The sequence below is a fragment of the Syzygium oleosum genome, unplaced genomic scaffold, assembly GCF_021117445.2.
Source record: "Syzygium oleosum isolate NSW1041296 unplaced genomic scaffold, Sole_v2.1 Sole_v2.04, whole genome shotgun sequence".
Classification (NCBI taxonomy): Eukaryota; Viridiplantae; Streptophyta; class Magnoliopsida; order Myrtales; family Myrtaceae; genus Syzygium; species Syzygium oleosum.
This window is the reverse complement of record NW_026607488.1, coordinates 3,671,065-3,693,430: the sequence shown is the minus strand read 5'-3', so window position 1 is coordinate 3,693,430 and position 22,366 is coordinate 3,671,065. Positions and strand designations below refer to the sequence as shown.

The window sequence follows — 22,366 nt, the reverse complement described above, 5'->3', positions numbered from 1 at the left end:
ATGGCTTTGAGTACAAAAAGGGGCAGAGGTTCAACTTCAGGAAAAGGCACAACTACGAGTTCAGGAAAGGGCGCGATTTTGAGTTTAGGAAGGGCTAGAGGTTCAAGCTCAAGATGGGGCACAACCAAAACGGGCGCAAGTTTAAGATCAGGGGCAAACAAAGATTCAAGCTCGGCCAAGGCGGAGCCTCAAACATATCAAGTTCATGATAAGAGCAATGAGGTAAGCACGAACAAGCACTGTAGCAAGCGGAAGATCTGAGTTAATATAGCATAGATATGCAAGGCTATGGGACGCGGATCAGCTGTCTACTTTCCATGGGCCAATAATATGTTGTCTTTGAGAAATGGGATGTTGACACGTGTCTTCAAGTTCTCTATGGGTGCCCTTTCATTCTGAAATACAATAGTGAAATACAATATTTTGTACATGAAACTCTTTTTACTAACTTTTCATTCTAATTTATTTGACTCTTTAATTTCTTTATTTCTTTCAGTCAAAACGCATGTACTATTGATTTTAAAAATAGTGGACCGTCACCTGTAACATCCTGAATTTCGACCTATTTCCGGAATCAATGAAATAGATGTTATTTCTCATTTCATTTTAGTAAGTCTCGCCCGGAACTGATCATTCTCGGGATACTAACCTTTAGGGAATGGCTACCTAGGGAAATGTACGTGGACCTAAGAACTCGATCATGAGTCGACCTTCGGTGACGATCGAGGTCGCCATGACTCGAATAACCCTAGGTCGATACGTGTAATCCCTAAACAGCCGCCCGTTAGTGAGAGACCCTAAAATTGAGATTTGGCGATTTTGATCGTGAAATTGGATCCGGACTTGGATGTCGATTTTCGGGGTCGTGCGCGACTATTTTTACGAGGATGACGTCATTTTAGTGTGGCCAATGATATTTGGGGTTGGTATGGTCGAAAAATGGAAATTCGGCGCGGGACTGAAAAATTACTATTTTGCCCCTAGGCCTATTTTTGGGTATTCCGAATTTTGGGGATTTTGGAAATTAAATTTGAGGATTAATTGTGGATAAATATCAGTCCCAAAATATTGAACCAAAATGCCCTTGGATATTTTGGCTTAGGAGAATATTGGCCAAGTAAGGAGGGGCAAAATTGGAATTTGGAAAGTTTGGTCAAATTTGATTATTTAAGTCAAGAAACCTTCTCTCTCTCCTCATTCCTCTCACTCTCCCTCCACGGCAGCCCCTCCCCCTCACTGAACCAGCTTCCTTCCCCATCCTCTCCCCCATACCGATTTCCCCTTCCCCCTCTCTCGGCCGCGTGGACGCCGATCACCGCCGGGAGACCGTTGCCGCTGCCGTGAGCCACCGGCCAGCCGTTCCACCTTCCCACTCTAGCCGAGTTAGTCTAGAGTTCGGGTAAGTCGCGATCTAATCCCTATTTAGGACGTCGGGTATTTTCGGACTCGTTCGGGTATGGTTTAAAGGATTTAGAGGTTGATTAAGGTGTCGATAATGGTTTTTGGTGATTGATCGTGGTTATTGGTGGCTGATCATGACTATTATCGGTTGTTACGGGTTGGATTAGACGTCGGGAAATGAGTTTAGGCGGTTGGAATTAGGTAGAAATCGGTTCGGGTTTGAATCCGTGAGGTTCGGGGTGAATCGCGGATTCGCGGTTACTGTACCCACTCAGTTTGCTATTTTTTTAGAGAATTTTGTGGGCCGAATTTGAGGAAGTTTTCTTCATAAAAGTTGTTCCCAACATTTTTAAATATAACATATTTTAATTTGGGAATTTTTGGAAATCATTTGATACCATTCGGAAGTCCATCTTTGGACCGAAATAAAACTGCCCGATTTACTGTTCATCCGACCTTCGGGTCTGTTCGAATTTTTATAAATTTTTTCAGGCCTATTTTCTAAATACTTCCTTCACAAACGTTGTTGGGAACATTCGTGGGTATAACATATAAAAATTTCAAAACTTTTCAATGTGATTTGGGTGTTGAAATAAATGTATTTTGAGGACAAAACGGTCTGTTTGAGCGAACTGATTTTGGTCTGACTTCGAGGGACAAAAAGGCATGGTTGCAGATTGAAGCGGATTTCGTGTTCTTCATGAGAAATGTTGATCAAGATGTTTTTTATGACATATCCAAAATTTAGAATTTTTGGAGTTGGTTTACTATTTATTTCAAATGGATTTCTGTCACTGCGCAACTACCCAGTTTGGACCCGATTTTTACATATTCTCGATTTTTCTCTCTCTCGAGAATTATTCAGTGTTATCGTGGCATTTTGATGGGTAGTTTGATGCTTGAATGAGCTCGTATGTGTGATTGTGTGGCTGTGAGGTGTGGTGGCATGATTGCGCATTGAGTTCGCGTGCTAAGCTTGGGTGTTTGTGTGGTGTTCGCGTGATGAGGATGGGTAATTGTGAAAAATGTGTGCGAGATGTGAATTTGTGTGTGACCGTGTGTATGTGTGGTCGTGTGGTACATGTGGAGAGTGTGGAACGAAGGTACGGGAATGTAGGATTGATGGGAAAAGTGATACCCTGAGGCGTGTTCGTTTACGCGGGGTAAGGTCCGTCCTGAGGTGTGTTCGTTTACGCGGGACAATGCCGTCCCTGACGAGGTGACGATGCCCGGCCCGACGGGGTGACGATGCCTGACGTGGTCAGAAGACCGTTGGCCTGATGCGTTTTACGCGGGCGCGGTAGAAGGAAAGTGTGTGTAGGATTCCGTCCTGAGGCGTGTTCGTTTACGCGGGACGATGCCGTCCCTGACGAGGTGACGATGCCCGGCCCGACGGGGTGACGATGCCTGCCGAGGTCAGAAGACCGTTGGCCTGATGCGTTTTACGCGGGCGCGGTAGTGGTGGAAAGGTTGAGAATGAGCGGGATTTGACTTGACGTGTGAGGATTGTGAAAGTGATGCATGGTGTGAGTTAGTGTGCGAGTGTGTTTGTATCGCGTGATGCAGTGCGCGATTATGGGGTAAAATCTGCTAGGCATGGTATGGGACGTGCCCAAGTAGGTTTTGCTTTATAATCGAAACACGCACGCGGCTGTGATGTATTGCTGTGGTATGATTGGCGTGTGTATTGATATGTGGAAAGTGTGTGATGGCATGTGTACAAGAATTGTATGTTGGGATTATGGGCTAACGTGCATAGTGCGTATGCAGAGAGTCCAGGTATGTGTGAATGTTCGATTGCTGGTTGTGTGGTTATTTGGTTGTGCGTTTGGATGTGTCTGGAATTACGTGATAGCCTATGTGGGGCTTAGGTTGTGACTTATTGAGATGTGATCTCATGGTTGTTTCAACCAAACCATTTCAGAGCCCCCGCCTGAATATCGAGATTGAGGTCGACTCGGAGTCGTCGAGTGAGCAGACAGCTGCAGAGGATTCAGGTAGTGATGCCGAGGACAGTGAGTCGAAGTGGATGCCTTCGAGAGGGCGTAGGGGATAGTTCTGGGAGGAGGATGCGCCCCATTTTTGGATAGTGCTGACCTAGAGAGCTGATGTTGATATTTTGTTGGTTTGGAGTTTATAGTTCGGTGTGCTTATAAATTATTTTGTGGTTTGTATTGGCGGATGATGTAAATATTTGGAAGTGTAATATATGCTTGGTGGTTTGACGATTTGTTCCTTCATGGTGTTCTCCAATTTTAATGTCTGGGATTTTTTATTGCTTCCACTGCGATTTAACTCTGATGGATCGTTGGGTCGGCGACGTTATTCCTGGGACGTCGCACTCTTCCGACCGAAGAGAGGGATGTCGCGGGCTCGATAGGGTTCGAGGCGTGACATCACCTGCACTTGAATTTCGTTTCTTGATCACCTATTGTCACGCCCCGAACCCCGCTATGGTCGTTATGATGCGACGACCCAGGACTCATCGCCGACCCTTTTCTTTTTATCTTTTAATTACGCATGCGGAAACGATCACAGCAATCCCCGGACAACAACAATAAACAGGGATAGTTAGGAAAACAATTCACAACAGTCAAACCACACTATTTTGATTTTCACTTGATTAACCCCTGGGAACATTCTTACAAGCCCACATCGGGCGCGACCACAAAAGCTAGCAAAAAGAGTAAAGGCTAGGGTTAATCTACTCCATCAACAAGTCGATCCCAAAAAGCCAGCTTCCAGACGCCCTGAACCAAACTGGGTGCAACAACATGCTAGGGGCCTGAAAAGTGGTGAACAACAACAAATGAGATGAAAGTCTCAATAAGTTAACAGCCTAAGCCCCGCTTAGGAGGCTAACTCGCACGGGGGTCCCTAACTAGGCAATACAGCATCAACAGCACATCATTAAACAGTCACAGGCATCCTTACCTCGCCTTGGGACACTCGTTGATAAAATGCATATGTCGCAAACTCGAAGCATCTAGATCAATTACTCATGCATCAATGCATCACAAGCGGGCGTGTCCCGATTATAAGATAGAATCCACTTGAGCACGTCCCATACCATGCCTAGCAGTTTCTACCACATAATCAGGCACTATGCATCACACGTATTCCAGTTATTACGCCCCCTCGGGGCCACCACACATCAAGCGATACGCAGCAAGATGGCGGTCTACCGGTAAAAACCGGGCTCCGTCCCGCCCCGTCGGGCACGGCTACGTCAAACGATCTACAGTAAGACGGCATTCCAATACGGCAACATCAAACGATCTACAGTAAGATGGTATCCCGTAAGGAGCATCGAGTCCGGCCTCGGGCCGCGACAAGGCATCCGGGGTATCGGCACTCCAGATAATCCCCAGGCATCCGATAAATCGGGCATCGTCAAGCGATACACAGCAAGACGGGTCCAACGTGTGACCACACGAGCACACAAGCATTCCGGCCAATTATTATCTTCTCAATTAGCCCATGCATACATGAATCGTGCTCTCCTCGATGTCATACAATAATACCAAGTGGCCACACATGCCAACAGTCAATCAATTCTTGCAATCTTCGATTTCAAACACGAATATCAACCACAAAGTATCACTAACATTACTTGGCATAACAGAATAAAATAATTTAATTCCAAAAGTCTCATAAATTTTTCCACAGAAACTTTCGATCAAACAATTTGCCATAAAATCAATTTAATACGACAATTCGCGGTAAAATCGCCAACATTCAAGCTAGAAATCATAATTTGAAATTATAAATTTTCCGAAATAACAATAAATTAAATTCGGAATTAATTAATTAATAATATCCGAAAATAATTTAATTTTCCAAAATGTCAAAATATTTCCTCGAATTGAAATCATTCAAATCATTTCCTAAATATGCCAACTTATACGGCGAAAACCAACATTGGTATCACAATTAACGTTAGAAAATTTTCCGAAAATAATACTATTTAATTTTCGGAAATTAATTATTTAATAATAAAATAATAATATTTAATTCGGAATTAATTTATTAACTAATAAAATAATATTTAAATTCCGAAAATAATAACATTTCATATAATAATCATTAACAATAAACTAATCAATAACTTATACCCTAAACACAATTAATTAACCACTAACTCACAATTAACACAAACTAAACATAAATTAAACTACCCTAAGCAAGTTTAACGCCATAAACACGGGATTAGGGGTTAACTTACTCGGCTAACGCCGGCGATGACGCGAGGACGACGGCAGCGACGAGGGCGGTCCACGGTGATTTCCGGCTCGGCCCGGCGAGTGACGGACGGGCGACGAACGAGCGCGGCTGCTGTGGGGGCTGCTCCGGCGTGGCTTGGCTGTTCCCGACGACTGGGACAGCAGCGGCGACGGTCGGAGGTGGACGGCGACGCACGGCGAAGCTCAGCTGGACGGCGGTGGCGGGCGACGGAGGTGAGCGGAGCTTGACCGCGGCGGCTGGACAAGGCGGACACGGCTCGGTCGGGGTGACGAACGGCGTGACGACGGTCGGGGGTGGACGGCGGAGTCGGTCCCGGCAGCGAACGGAGCTGGGTAGGGCGAGCTCGGTCCGGCGAACGTCCGGGACGGCGGTGGTTCACGGCGGGGAGGAGCGGTGCTCGGCGGTGGAGGACGAAAAGCGGGCGGACCGGCGAGGACACGACCCGAGCGTGGCTCGGTGGTCCGACGATGAGCGGTTTTGGGGTGACAGCGGCAGCGCAGCTCTACTAGGGCGGAGCCACGGTGGCGCGACGAGCGGCCGGTTCTGGCGAGGAGCGAAGAACAAGAAGCCAGAAGCGGACGCGAAAGGGATGAAGAAGCAACAACGGCGAGGAGGAGGAAAAGAGAAGAAAAAGAAAAGAAAAAGAAAAGGAAAAAGAGAGGAAATGATGGGTTGGTGGGGAGTGTCAGGCGCATGGGGGGAAGCCGGCGGGAAAAGAGGAGAGGAGAGAAAGAGAGAGAGAATGGTCAAATCGTACTCAAGTGCGATCCGACGGCCACGGTTTAAATTCGAAAAACGATCCGACGGTCTCCGAAAAATCCTAATTAATATTTTTAGGATTTGGCCAAAATGATGTTAATAAAGACACACTGCGAGGGTGGTCTATCAGTCCAAATTCGCATCCGATCAAAAATTTATTTTTCACGTATCTCGGGTAATATCGAGATTGGCCACACTAATATCGACACCGTCCAATTAAATTCGTTCCGAAATTCCGAGAAATTCGACACCAAAGTTTGGGCTCTAAATAACGGCCAAATTCGATCGAATGCGATTCTAGCGAAATCTCAATTTTAAAAACAATAACCGGGAGTGATCAGTTCCCGGGCGAGATTTTACTATAAGCACACCGACGAATTACACGTTTTATAAATCCCAAAAAGGGGTCGAAATTCGGAATGTCACACCTATAATCAACTTTAATTTATTATTTCGGCATATGAATGTTAAAAGCATAATCTCTTCAATTAATGATCCAACCTGCATGAATAATTACGTTTTATTAATTAGAACACCAAATCCAATGTAAAAACTAACGAAAAAAAAAATTGATATTAGATTATATCAATACCAAATGAATAAGTAACGTTGAAAGTCATTGTGTGCATCAAAATCTTAGTAAAAGGACAAGCACTATATATATATATCTCATCGAGCGCTACTTTTTCAGCGTATTTACTATAAAAATCGCAGGCATCTTGCTCACTTTGAACACCGTGTCAACTATTATTACATTCTCCGCGACCTAGATTTTTAAAAGGGTCAAAATCAGCTTCGTTGAATTACATTTCGTAATTGTGTCAATGAAAATTGTGACGAATTGAGAACTTATACTCGTACATACTCATACAGATGAATAAAAATTTCCAAAGGAAACACAAATTTGAATACTCACGAAAAATAGGAGTACTGGCGGATTGGAGAAGAAGACGACGTCCAAAACCCTTCCCACTTCTATTTATCGACTTGTTTCCCTGTTATTAAGATATTGGGCAACTAGAGAAAGAGGTTAAAACATTAGGCCTAAAATATTCATTAAAGCCCACCAATTTCTTCACTGCTCCAAGATAACCTCTAGCTGAGATGATAATTTCTAAGACTCCAGCTCTCCTGCGAGCTCGAGTTGTCGATCCAGAATCTTGTCGACGAATTTCTCATTGCTGCTACATGTAATGGAGTTTCATTGTAAGACCACGCCACACCATACATCTATTAAAAATCAGTGGATCACCACGGAGCAAATTGAGCAAAGTTGTTGCATCTCCTTGAGCTTCTGCTTTGTGAAGCCCCTTCTCCATTTTCACTCCGAAACGAAACCGGGCGGCATAATTGCGTTTTGTTTGTCGCATTAGGCTTTAAGGTGGCCACGATGGTCAACTCCTTCTGAATTGATCTCCAGCATCCTTGACAGGAACCATCATCGACTTGTTGACATTAGAAATTCTTTAAATTTGTTGACCAAGTCATCAGCCCAAAAAACCAGTATGACATGATTAATTCATATACCGGCGAAAATGAATGTAGTTTTGAGTGGTGTATATCAGGCGTAGATAAAAATTTATGCATTTTAGTCGACAGGCATGCTGTTACTGGTAACAATAAATGTAATTAAAAGCTATGTATGTGCTGACTTTGTCTAGCATCCTCTGACGGCCCGATTGAGTTTAATGTACGAATTAGATAAATGAAATACTAGCTCATCGTTGGTCAATGCTGCTTTCATTATTTGTCCTTAAAATTATTCATCCATCACGCGATGTTGATACTCGATGGTGGAATTTGTGGTTCATCTTTATCATTTTGTACGTTCCAACTTTTCCAAACCTAATGATATATGCTGACCCACTCCTCCATTATTTGTGTACCTCTTTCACTTATATGTGAGGTTATCGACAATTGCGGAACAAATTGCTCGTGAAAATCGAAACGCTTAAGGATGTAACTCAACTAATGTCAAAAGACTAAATGATTTGATTGATCAAATTGAAACTTTAAAAACTCAATTGTAGAATGATAATGCTATTAAGAACTGATTTGGCATTTGCCCCTGATTCGTGCATGAATCACATGCCTGTGTCGGTATAGCTTCACATCACTTGTCGAGGAGAGAGCCGACCCCAAAATGCGTGAAGGACAAGGTGGGGTCGGGTGGGGGGGTTCACAACTCGTGCATGTCGTTTGCATTGCATTGCTTGACCTTGACTTGTTAATGTTGAGACCCTCGGTCATTTAAATGTCTTATAAACTAAATGTTTATGTTGCATTTAAGAAGTTTTTTTTTTTGTCAATGTTTGCGATAGAACTGTTGCACAAATCGATAGTAATTTTGAATATCTTTTTGATACCTATAAAACAAATCATAACTTGTTTTCTAGTTTTATCTCGACCGCAAGGTGATCAAACTTCCACAAAACAAAATTTTCAAGATGGATCGAGGATGAACGTATGTTTAAAAGGCATGCCAGCTTTTGAGAGCAAAATATGACAGAAAATGTCACTTCAACAAAAAAGACAAGGAAACTAAAGTAATTGAAAAGTAAGGTGCGAATATTGAATAAGAAGGAAATCGAAAGGAAAGTGTAGGAATCAAAGGAAATCCAAGGAAAATTAGAGCGATGACCACTGAAATTAAAATTAAAGTGCAAACACGGGAAAAGAAATCACTAAGAAACTTCATTGATATTGAAATATACTCAAAGTTACATACACATTGAATTCACAATGCACATGAAGAATAACAAACTTTAAAACTTAAACTAAAATTCAAAGACGTTCGTTCAACATAGGAAATGCTTAGAAGGAAAATTTGGCAGAGTTTTGACACAGCTTGCGTGATCCCTCTTTCTCTGTGTTCTTTTTACTTATGCTCCTGGGACTTCCTTCGACGGTTATTAGAATTCATGTGTGATCGCCCTCAGATCTCTAGCTGCTCCATATTTCCATGATTTGCTCTTTCATTCATGATTTAATCTAATTCTAAACGCGAAAAGTGCCAAAAAAGTCCTAAACCTTTTGCATTGGTGCCAATTTAGATTTAAACCTTTTTTTTTATGTCAATTCAGTCTTAAACCTTTTGTATTGATGCCAATTCAGTCCTCAACCTTTTTATCTTTGTGCCGATTCAGTCATTCCGGCCAATTTTGGCCGGAGTTTGCTGATGTGGACGCCGGCTGGCCGACGGCTAATCACTGGCGCTGACGTGGACAATTATTAATAATATTTTAATATTTTTTTAAAATTTTATTTATTTATTTTCTTTTTTTTCCCTCCCCTCTTTCCTTCCTCCAGTTGGTTGCCAGACCGGCGACCGACCAGAGGCCAAAGGTTGGCAAGGCTCGCCCTCGCCAGCGACGATGAAGTCGAGCCTCGCTATGGCTAGGCGAGGCTGGACCTCGCTGGATCTGGCGCAGTCGTGCCTCACCCAGCTGTCGACGAGGTCGACCTCGCTGGCCCCTGGCAAGGCTCGCCCTCGCTAGTGACGGTGAAGGCGAGCCTAGCCATGGCTGGGCGAGGTTGGACCTCGCTGGATCTGGCAAGGTCATGCCTCGCCCAGCCACCGGCGAGGTCAACCTCGCCAACCCCTGGCAAGGCTCGCCCTCGCTCGCGACGGCGAAGGCGAGCCTCGCCATGGCTGGGCGAGGTTGGACCTCGTCGAATCTGGCAAGGTCGTGCCTCGCTCAGCCATGACGAGGCTCACCTTCGCCATCGCTGGCGAAGTCGAGCCTCACCAGTGACCAATAGGGTCAACCTCGCCAATGGCCGGCAAGGTCGACCTCGCCGACCTCTGGCCTTTGGCCGGTCGCCGGTTCGGCGACCGGGTGGAGGAAGGAGGGAGGGAAAAAAAGAAAAGAATAAATAAAAATTCAAAAAAATATTAAAATATTATTAAAAGTTGTCAACGTCAGCGCCGGTGACCGACCAGCGTCCCCATCAGCAAAATCCGGTCAAATTTGGCCGGAAAGACTGAATTGGCACAAAGACAAAAAGGTTTAGGACTGAATTGGCATAAATGCAAAAGGTTTAAAACTGAATTGGCATCAAAAAAATGTTTAGGACTAAATTGGTGCAAATGCAAAAGGTTTATGACTAAATTAGCATCAATGTAAAAGGTTTATGACTTTTTTTGCACTTTTCCCAATTCTTAACCATTCCAACTCTTAACTCAAACAGGATGAGTAACCCTTTCCTTAATCTGATCGAAATGGTAACCAATACACCTCATACTTCGCTCAGCTCCCTTGATAATTGAATCTCTCCTCAATATCTGGGCCATAAATGTTCACCACCAACAGGAGCTAAAGAATAATGTTGTGAAAACCTCTAAGAGAGGTAGTACTGTAAAATTAAGAGCACCAATGAGAGTAATACGATAAGAACTGTCATTTTCATCTCTCATTTTGCTAGTACTTTATCTTAGTGCGTTTCCTATCATACTTCCACTGAAGAAGTTACTTCATCATTTTGATGTCGTGCATCCCACAATTGATAAAACTACCTTGATCTTAAAGTGAGCCCATCAACAAAGACCAAGTTAGTCTTGGTCGTCTTCACTTTTTTGCTGGTAAGGATTCACACATTATTAGTTCATATTGTAAAATGTTGAGAACTATCATTGTCATTTCTCTGCTTTCACTTAACACTTTATCTTATTGCATTTCATATTAGACTTCCACTGCAGAAATTGTTTCATCATTTTGAAGGCATACATCACGCAATTGATAAATCTACTTTTGATCTTACAGCGAGCCGACCAACAAAGACCAAGTTAGTCTTGGTCGGCTTCACTTTTCTGCCAGTGAGGAGTGACCCATTCGCTTGATTAGTTCATATTGAAAACCTCAGTTTAGTTCTTCGTTAAAGCCACACCACATCCACCTTTTTCTTTAGGTTGCTTCTAAAAAAGCCATAACAGAACCTTTTTACCATTCCATTATTCTTCTTTTTTTCCCCAAGACAGCTAAAAAGATACATAAATAAGAACTACTTTCACTTTCCTCAAAGAAAATGTGAGAATGTCAATCAATTCCTACAATAATGAAATTGCTTATTGGAAAAAAAAAACGAAAAAGAAATGCGGTCACTAGACTGCGAAATGACGAGGAAATAACGCCATTTCTTAATTGGTCGTCAAGCCCAGAAGCCTTGAGAAGGGAAAAAACTTACCAAACAAGTTGGGAAACATATTAAAATTGCTTGCGAAAAATTAATAATTTGCACCCCGCAATATAGACATAATTACAGATCCCATCCCACCGTATTTCCCAAATTACTATTTACATTCTTGGGACTAACTTCTTAGCTTTTGTTTGTCATTGTAATTGTTGAAAATACGTCTCGAGTTTAAGCCCAAAGCGAAAATCTGAATATTCGGAATTGGTATTTTGCGGAAGTCTGAAATCGAGCAAAAGGAAATATTGGAAATTTGCTTTCCTAATATGCAAGAGTTGGCAGCAAACAAAAGAAAAGGAAAATAGAATGAATATTTATTATTTCCTAATTTTAGTGGGAGTCACGGTCTGCCAAAGAAAGAAGAAATAGGAAAGTCCAAACTTGGACTTGTTGACCGCATGGAATCTCTTTCCAAGTTGGAGTCGGCCACTGTACGTGGGCATACAAATATATACATATATATTCTTGAACTTGGCCGCAAGAAGAAGAAGTCTGGATGCGCCATTGTTGATAAAGAAGTCTTGAAGCGCCGCGGTTGACGTGAAGACGTTCGTGAGTGCTTGGCGGTGGGTGTTTCCGTGGATTCTCGTTCGTGAATTACATCCAAGAAGAATTAGTGTTCAAGCGTAAATCTTGTGCTAAGATTTGTATATAATTCCTTTGCGAGATTGAGAGATTATTTCGTGAGAAATTGTGAGGCTAAATACTGCGTGAGCTATTGGGTATAATTGGGGCTTGGGAAACACTTAGAGTGTTTGAGTGACTCGAGTGTGATTGTAATCTCCGTTGTATCGCTTGATCTATAGTGGAATTCTGTGCTGCTCTCCCGTTGGACGTAGGTCACTACGACCGAACCACGTAAATCTGGTGTCCGATTTATTTTCTTATTCTGTCAATTTTATTGTTCGATCGCTTGACTTTCGCAACAATAATAATTAGCAACATGTTGACTGTGTTGACGACATCTATAGATAAGAGAAAAGAGAGAGTCAAATATAGAGCGTGATTGAGAGAGTACTAACAATCTCATAGTAAAGACGACATAATTTGATAGAGATAATAACTTCTCTGGACAAAGTCATTGTCGTCACATGCCCACTTAACGCTATTCACAAATCTCTCTCTCAGCTGCATAGTGTCTTATCGATACCCTCTTATGACACCAACCCACTATCAAAGCCATTATGATCGCCACCGCCAGCCATCACTAGCATTCTAGGCATCTTTAGTAGTGTGTTAATTCACACAGGGCCCTGGGTGTGGGAATGTTTCTTGTTTTATCTGGTTTTTTCTGATTGATGCAGTTTCTTCCGCAAAGCATTTTCTTTTATCATGATATTTTTTCCAGAACAAATACACCATTAACCAATAATTTTTTTTTCTTACTAGAAAAAAGTCTTATTTAGTTACCATGCAACGAATTTAACGTATGCATTAATCATAACATTCATAGGATCGGAATCCTCTCTCTATTAACTCACACCTACAAAAAGACTCATCCACCTATAAATTGCAAATGCGGCCATTTCCACAATTTCCTTTATTTTCACAATTTGAGTAACTACAAAAGCAATCGCATGTCCTGCAATAACTGCCTCTTCATTCATAATTTAATCTGATTCTGTAACAGCTTCAGCTCTTAACTCAAACAGACAGAGGTATCCTTTCCTTATTCTGATCGAAATGGTCACCTACACACCTTATATAGAAGTTAGGTCACACGACCTCCAGGTGAAGTTAAACCGGATAAGCTCCGGATCAAATTTGGCCTCCCTAACTCATACTAATAATTGAATCTCTTCTCGATATTTGGGGGCCATCATTTTTCACCAGCAACTGGAGCTATAGAATAATGTTGTGAAAATCTCTAAAAGAGGTAGTGATGAAAAGTTAAGAGCACCAATGAGGGTAATATGATAAGAACTACCATTGTCATTCTCCTTTTACTAATACTTCATCTTATTGCCTTTCATATTATATAAGAGATGCTTACTGTGGCATAATTGGCACAAATTGGAGTAGAATTCTAAATTAATTTGAACCTTATATTTTATGCTTGTTGTTCAAAGAAATAACACGTCTCTCGTTTAAGATACTTGTTTGATTTCTTTTTATGGATAAAATGATAGGAACGAAGGCTACCGCAAGTACCATCTATGGGGATTACCATAAGTCTCCCACATTAGTAATGTTCAATTCAAGTCATAAAAATCATCCAATAGGATTGCGAAGGTTCAAAGTTGACAAACCCGTAACCGCAACCCGAACTACATAGCAATAAATACACAGTAAAATACTCATTAAAGGTGCGTATTTTTCAATTGACACATTATCAAGATTACCGCAGATAAGGTAAGTCATAATACCGTCCTAGCTTTTTTAGGGAAAAAATTGTTAAAATTATGTTGATATGTAACCGGTTGTTTTACGTTTATGTTTCTAATGGCTGCAACTTTATAAGCAAGACCTTTCAAAAAGCCCCAATCTTCTTTGCAACCTGTTATATAAGTCATCCGGTTTCCGAGGAATAATTTTGTGATTAAAATCGGTCTGTCACTTTTTGATGAAGCATCCTTGATATTAAAGTGAGCCGACCGACAAAGACCAAGTTAGTCTTGGTCGTCTTCACTTTTTTGCTGCTGCTGAGGGGTGACACGTTCACTTGGCTAGTTCATATTGAAAACCTCAGCTCAGTTATTAGCCAAAGCCACACACGCCATTTTTTTTCTTTAGAGAGAGAGATCTGGAAGAATCTTTCTAGCCATGGCAAACTCAGAGACTAGAACGAGTAGTGATGCTACACGAGCATTAAGACCAAGAGTTTCTGAGTTTTAGAGGATCCGACACCCGTTATAATTTCACCGACTTCCTCTACCGTGACTTGAGAAATGCCGGAGTCCACGTATTCAGAGATGAAGATGAACTCCAGGAAGGTGAAGTGATCGGTGACAACCTTCTTCATGCCATCAACAACTCTATACTCTACATACCTATTTTCTCTCAAAATTATGCTTCCAGTGAGTGGTGTCTTCGTGAGCTTGCACTCATAATAGACAATGTGTCTAAGTCAGAGTATAAAAAAAGTATCCTTCCCATTTTTCTTGATGTGGAACCAGAGGATGTTAAACTTAAGTCTCCACTATATACTGCTGCTTTGTTGGAACATGAGAGGAAGTTTCTCAATGAAGTCAAGGACTGGAAAAAGGCTCTTGCAGAGGTAGATGAAATTAAGGGGTGGAACGTGAAAAAGAACCAAGGGTAACACTCTTTTAAGATCCCTACCTATTTCTTCTTTTTTTGTTGTAGGGGATACAGCGTTACACTATCAAATGATTTCTTAAATTTTTTTTTCAACGGAAAATATTGAAAACCACCTCCAACTTTTCCCCTTGATGTCAATGAACTCAATGAAATGGACCTGCATGTTCCCTTTTACCATTTTTTCCTCTTCACTGTCTTGTCAGGCTACGAAATATTCAAGAGCACCCATTTGCATTTATTATTTGGGATGAATACCATAATCAGCTACAGATTTTCCATCCATATTGATCTTTATTCTAACTAATTTAGATCCAAAAAATATATTTACCTTCGTGATAAGAATATCAGTTTCCATTTTCCATTTAGGGGGAAAAGATGAAGAAAAAAACTCAGAGATCAATGCCAACTTTATTTTACACTTTTTTTAGTGTTCCTCAAGAAAAACCAATTACCCAAGGAAACTAAGATTCAGTGAAGAAAAATTATGTCAAAATATTAAATTGAAGCAAGAGCATCCTGAGAACATGTAAAGAATGACATGACTGTTATCTCGAGGCCTCGAGCTCTGCAGAGCTCGCTAGAGGTCCAAATTGAGGCAGGGCAAACTCAATGTGGACTGGGCCGGAGGCGACGACCTATGTCGACCTCTAATCTGAGGTCGGCGACGGTGCAAAGGCCTCCGAGTAGTGTGGCCACGCACACAAACTTTGTGTGTGGGAGAGAGAGACGCGACAGACGGTGTAGGGGGTGCCTAAACTTCTCGTTGGGACAACTGTTGAAGGTCAATTGTCACACATTGTGGAGAGTGGTGAGGGTCATTTTGATAAGAAAATGGCAATTGGATTAATAAGTTACTGCGACAGATGCAATTTGAAAAACATGTGAAAATAGGGGAGTCAATTTTATGTAATGAAATGTGGAGATGGAAGTTAATATCTGTGGAAAATGCTTTTTCCAATTTCTCCTTAGCTTTGTCCTTTTGACCTTTCTCCAGGGTTGTCTTAACTCTTAGGCAAACTAAAAAGCCTGGATATAGTAATCATCCCTCCCGTCTAATTTAATCCAAAGTAATAAAGGTCGAAATGAATAATGGGCCACATGGCTCTAACATGAGCTACGGATGAGTTGGGGCACAACATGGCAGTGACGTTGCCCCACATGGCATTTGTATCTTGTTTTGGGGGACATCGCATGGCATTCATCAATAACAACACATAATTTGGCTATCAATCGATAAATTTAGAATCAGCACCTAGTATGCACTTGTGGGCGCCCTTTAGCTTTTCCAATGCAAATGAGCTGTTTTTTCATAGTTTAATAGAGTTGGCAATCTCTTATGCTTTTGGGTTATGTAGTCAATCCAATATGCCGTTGAGAATTTTAGATTTTTGTTTTTAACCTGAAGATGGAGTCATCGAAAAGCAAACTGACAGGCCTCTTTATTTTGTTTTTATATTGACAAGGAAGTCCAGCTTAAATAGATAACCTCCGAAACTATAACTTATCCATCTAACTCTATGCACCAGGTAAGGCGCAAGCCAAAGTCCAAATAGATGGTCCAAACATAGGAATGTATCCACTTGATGGTGTGGAGAATCGAACATGTGTTGTACGCCCAATCTACACTTTTATCTTCATTTCTTAACCACCAAGTTAACCTCATGGGAGTAAAGTCCCTCGATATTCAATTTTGAACCAATATTAACGTGACACGGGCCTTTAAATGCATTATACTTGACATAATCAGATCCATAGAAGACTTATATGCATAAGTTAAGCCAATACAGATGTTTTGTGCTCTTTCTTTTTTCGGGATTATATCTTCCTTACCAAACTGCAGTGTTCAACAAATGACGTAGCTATCTGGTAACTTTTGGCTGTGGGAGCCATTACTGTAGTCTTCAGAAATTTCTATAATCATAAATGTACAACATATCAAGTGGATTCTACTAAATTAGCCTGTACTGATTGTTCAGTGTAATTATATATCCTTCATATGTACTTCAATCTTTTCATGTTAGAATGTGGACAATCCCACGTGTATTGCATATGAAATTATTCTAAGCGCTTTTGTACATGGCAGCCAAGCAGAGATTATGGAATCAGTTGTTGAAAAGGTAATGGAGAAGCTGGAGATAAAACAAAAATCAGTGACAAAAAATTTAGTTGGGCTTGATGATCGGGTAAAAGACTTGACAAAGTTATTAGATGTCAAGCATTGTGATGTGCAGCTCATTGCAATTTACGGAATGGGTGGGATCGGTAAAACAACTGTTGCCAAGGTTGTCTTCAATCGACTATCTTCCCACTTTGGAAAGTGTTGTAGCTTCCTTGAGGACATCCGAGAAAGCTCATCAACCAAGGAGGGCGTAGTCTGGCTACAGAAGAAATTACTATCTGACATTGTTGGTTCAAGATTTTCTGAACAAGTCGCGGATCGTGAACAAGGAATGAGGAGGATTGGAGAAGCACTTTGCACTAAAAAAGTCCTTGTGGTTCTGGATGATGTTGCTAAAGAACAGCATATTCAGAATCTAATAGGAAATTATTCATTATGTTCAGGATCTCGCATAATCATTACAACAAGAGACAAAACTATTCCGCCAAATGAGGGATTTAATGGTGAAATTCGACGGTATGAAGTGCTAAAGATGGATGATGCACTTGCGCTTCAGCTTTTTCGTCGGCATGCCTTTGCTAGAGGCTTTTCTTTGGATGATTATCGTGGACTTTCAAGTGAAATTGTCTCAATTATGGGAGGGCTTCCTTTAGCTATTGAAGTGGTAGGTTTGTTACTTAAGGGGAAAAGCGAAGCATTTTGGAAAGAGACATTGGCCAGGCTAAAGAAAGAACCCGAGAAAGAGATTCTAAAGAAGTTGAGAATTAGTTTTGATGATTTGGACATATATCAGCAACAAATTTTTCTCGATATAGCATGCTTCTTTTTCAATGAAAGGAAGACCGATGCAATTTACATGTGGGCCGATTGTTCATTTTATCCCAAAAGAGGAATTGATGTCCTTACCAGTAGGTGTTTGATAAAGATATTGGATGATGATAGGTTATGGATGCATGATCAACTTATAGACCTAGGAAGGAAAATTGTCCATGAAGAAAGTCAAGATGAACTCGGAGAATGGAGTAGGTTATGGATTGCAGAAGATGCCCTTCAAATCATAGGAACCGAAGAGGTAAGTATGAATTCCTTTTTTGTTTAGGGCCTTTATCAATTCTTTCTCGCCCACTTGAGTTGTAAAACATAGTGGTTGGAAGTTGGCAAAACTTCTTCGCATCATTGCAAAATTTTAGTTGCAGAAGAAGCACAAGGTTCAAGCTCTTGAGATATCTAGAGATGGTCCCCCCATAGAGATTAGAAATGAAGACTTTGAAAGTTTACCAAACCTAAGATTCCTCAATTTAGAAAGGGGAACTTATGTTGGGGACTTTGCAAGGTGTTGTTCAAAGTTGAGATGGTTTGCTTGGAGTAATCCTCTTTTTGGGAAGAATCTTAGGAGGTACAATTTCGATTTGGATTTTAGGGCGGACAATTTGTATTTGGATAAGCTTTCTGCTTGTAAACTTTACCGGATTGACTTCAAGGATGATTCAAAAGCATGGGACTTGATCAAGGTAAATTACATGTTTTCAATTCTAGTATGATAGTTCCCTTGTGTACAATGTGATGGTTCTTACACTCGACATGTCATCCATTTTTACAGAGAGTACAAGAGTTGAAAGTTCTATCTTTTACTTCGTGTGATGGCATAACAACAATCCCAGACATCTCTAGATGCTCAGCTTTAGAGAGATTGACTATTGATGGATGCTCCAGTCTAAAGAGAATTGAAGGTTTCATTGGAGATCTACAATTGTTGATTGAGTTAAAGATCGAAGGGAGAAGTGGGGACACTAGTGAGGCTTAAGTGTTTCTCGTTGTTGGGTTGTGAAAAGTTGAGAAAACTTCCAAGCTCACTTGCGAATTTGACCTCATTGACAAAGTTATGCTTATCCGGTACGCACATTGCCAAACTACCAAAATCCATTGGAATGTTAAAATTTAAATATTTGTAGTCTAAAACTTGAGAATTTTTCTTCTGACAGGCACGGAAATAAGGGAGCTTCCCTCCATTGGACAGTTAAAATCATTACGGATCTTGCGCTTTTCGTTGTGCCAATTAAGTTTCAAGGAGAATCATGATTGGCAGTTACCTGGTGGCATCAGCACTTTGGTAAATCTTGACGAGCTGAATCTCTCTAGGCATAATGAATTGAACGGTGAAATTCCTATTGAAATTGGAGATTGTTCATCTTTAAGAATCCTAAATTTAGGCTACACCCGTATTTACAAAATTCCAAGGACAATCAACAAGCTTCATCACCTCCAAACCCTAAACTTAACCGGTTGTCATGAGATTCAAGAGTTGCCGGAGCTTCCCATAAGTTTTGACCTATCTACTTCTTCGATCCAGATCATTGCTCTTAGTCGCAAATTTGTCGAAACTTACTAATTTGGTTAAACTGCTACTAAGTGATGGTAATGACTCTCATTATACAGGCAAATCAAACCTAATCCCAGAATGCGACTTAAGGTGGATTGGGAATCTATCTAGACTGAAATGGTTAGAGTTAGATCTGACAAGCGTCCCTGCACCTCTAGAGTTGGCTTCCCTTTCTCATCTGGAACAGCTTGTTTTGAGACTCGTAGACTTAAAACCCCTCGTGCAGCTTCCGTCCTCCGACTGGAGTGGGAGAAATTTGTCGACTTTAGAGATCGGTTATTGTGGAGAAACATTCCACTCAAGGGATTTCCGCAACTGGAGAAATTAACCGTTAAGAGTTGTGTACAGTTTCAAAGATTATCCATTCCTTTGGAACTAAGCAAGCTACAGCGAGTGGCTATGTCAAAATGTCCAGAGCTAGTTGAGATACAAGTTGTGGGTCTTTTGAAATCATTGAAAGACTTGGACGTTTTTGGTTGCGAATCTCTAACAAAAATGAGTGGGTTATCAGACTTGAAGAAGCTGAAGTCTTTGAGAATCGAAAAGTGCAATGTACTTGCTAATGTTGAGGGCCTAAACGAGCTAGATTCTCTGGAATCCTTGGTGGTTAATAGTTGCGGGTCATTGAGAAGGTTGATTGATGCATCTTGCACAAAAATACCAGATGATTGCCAGGTCTATATGTCGAGTTGTGGATTCCCTATCGATGATGGGGTCAGCGAAATGCCTTTGAAGCGTTACATAGAGGAGGTTCTTTATGATACATCAAAGAAGGTGCGACATCTTCTTCATCAATGTGTGGGACTTTTGTTTAATTCCATTTTAGGCCAAATATCCTCCTTTCTTTCTTTTTTTTTTGGTAAAAAGTATCCTCCTTTCTTTACCCACACAAACATCCGCCCCTTTAAAATTGCCATTTTTTTTTGTTGCACCGTATTTTCTTAGGTAGCTGATTTATTTCCGTCGTTTTCTGGGGTTGGATATTTGTGGCTGCAAAAGCAATCTTTCCTCCCTCTTTTGAGGTTCCCATTCTGTGTTGTACTTTAATTACTTAGGTTGCTTATTTTTTTTTTCTATCTTTTCTTTAAATATTAATCATCAAAATTGCTTTCATAGACAAGAAATTAGATAATCGATCACCAATTATAGATTTCAAAAGCATCATATGATGTTTTTTGTCTACTAATTTTTTAATTATTTTGCAATAGGACGGGAATTGAAAAGAGCAATTGATAAGTAGGAACAAGTAAGAAAGAAGCCTCGTAACCCTTTCAAGTCGCTAGGTTTAATGGAAAGAAACAAGCTAAAGATAAATCCTCAGTAACTTTTTAGGGATTGGAGCTTGTAACTGTAATCAGATTAAGACATTAAGAACGCAACCCTACATGTAAGGTAATCTACAAATGGGAAGTATAAACAAAAGAAATAATACCCACCAGCATTAACGGACTAAAAGTAACTACATTGTACACTTTATTAAGTTACAAATAATTTTATGCAATAAAGTGCAAAAGACTATCTCACGTATCAGGCAGTGTATGAAATTTTACTTATTGTACCACCTTAATTGCAATTTGTTAGCAAGATAACCATTGCAAGATACAAAGTAATGTTAGGAGTGAGGCTTGTCAAGATGTGGATAACGTTTACGTAGACGAGGTAGTTTATGCGTATCAATAGGAATTAGTCAAGCTCAATGTCAGCACTATTATATTCAAAAAGAAATTTACAAATATTTCTGTCGATGCCATTTTAGAATAATTATAGTAGTATAAAGAAAATGTTTCACAAGCGACCTCATCTACCCTCGATTTAGTGGTTAGTGAGAAAGTGAAAAGTTACTGTCCCCCAATAAAATATTGGAAAAAACTGCTACTAGAAAGTTTTATTTACATTGGCATTCAAATTTTCTTCTCTCATTTTTCCTCTTAAAAAAGGGAATCTGTAATGAGATAGCACTCCCAAATAGATAGTTATCTAACTTATTGCTGTTTAATTTAAATTTACATCACATATTTGTATTTTTGCCAATTGGATTTTGGGTAAATATGCAAAAAGTTTAGTGTATATCCAATAAATATGCTGTTTGGCTCTCCCGTTGAACTTGTTATGTCACAGATTTCCTTCACAGTCCGATTCCTCCTTAGAGTAAAGAGGGCCACTGAGGGGTTAAGGTATGTGTTTGTTGGTGGAATAAAGAGAGAAAAGGAATGTGTCACCTCTGATTCCCTGACATATGAAGGTTTGATTGCTGATGTGAAAAATTTCGGCTTTCGTTTGAAGAGAATGTGGTTCATGACTCCTCATCTTTATCATAGGGAGATCAAGAGTGATGAGCAAGTGAATAAAATGTTGAAAGACGCATCTAGAAGAGGATCATTAATTGATTTGTACGTTGATGGAGGGGTCGACAGTGGGTGGGAGGGAGAAGAGGAGATGATGGAGATGTTAACCGAGGAACTGAGAATGAAGACTGACGTGTATTCCGATGGGGATGGGGCTAAGGGGGACTTTTCATGTCCAAATGATGGCTCTGCGTCTGTGGGTGAAAGCAAAACTCACGGCACCTCCATTCTCCGAGGTGAACCTAGAGATGAGAAGAGCGCTGGAGATGTGACGGTTTCTGCAATATTGTCAGATTCCCTAGCAGCTAACAAATATTCCGAGGCGAGAACTGTGTCTGAAGCTTCGAGGTGGTCAGCAGAAGTAGATGAGGTGGAGGCTGAGGCGTGGAGCGATTGTTGAATGCAGACGTGTAGATAGGTGATTTGAGGGCTGCGAAGGAAGTGTCTCGTATGGAAATCGATAGAGTGACGGCGGATGTTGTGAGTGGCTCGAGGGAGTTAAGTCGAGAAAGCATTGAACTGCCTCAATGTTCAGCTAGTCAGATCTCTAAGTACCTCCTTTGTTGCATGTCAAATCATCCAGGCTGTCACGGTGCACTTGGCTAGAGGTGGAGCATTTGTCTTGTACTTCACATGACGGTACTATTAATTGTTGGTACAATACTG

At 40.9% G+C, this 22,366-nt stretch overlaps 1 pseudogene; it reads left to right on the top strand.

The window, feature by feature from the left end:
• On the top strand, positions 1-22,100 carry LOC115674502 (disease resistance protein L6-like; annotated as a pseudogene).
• Positions 22,101-22,366: the final 266 nt, after the last annotated feature.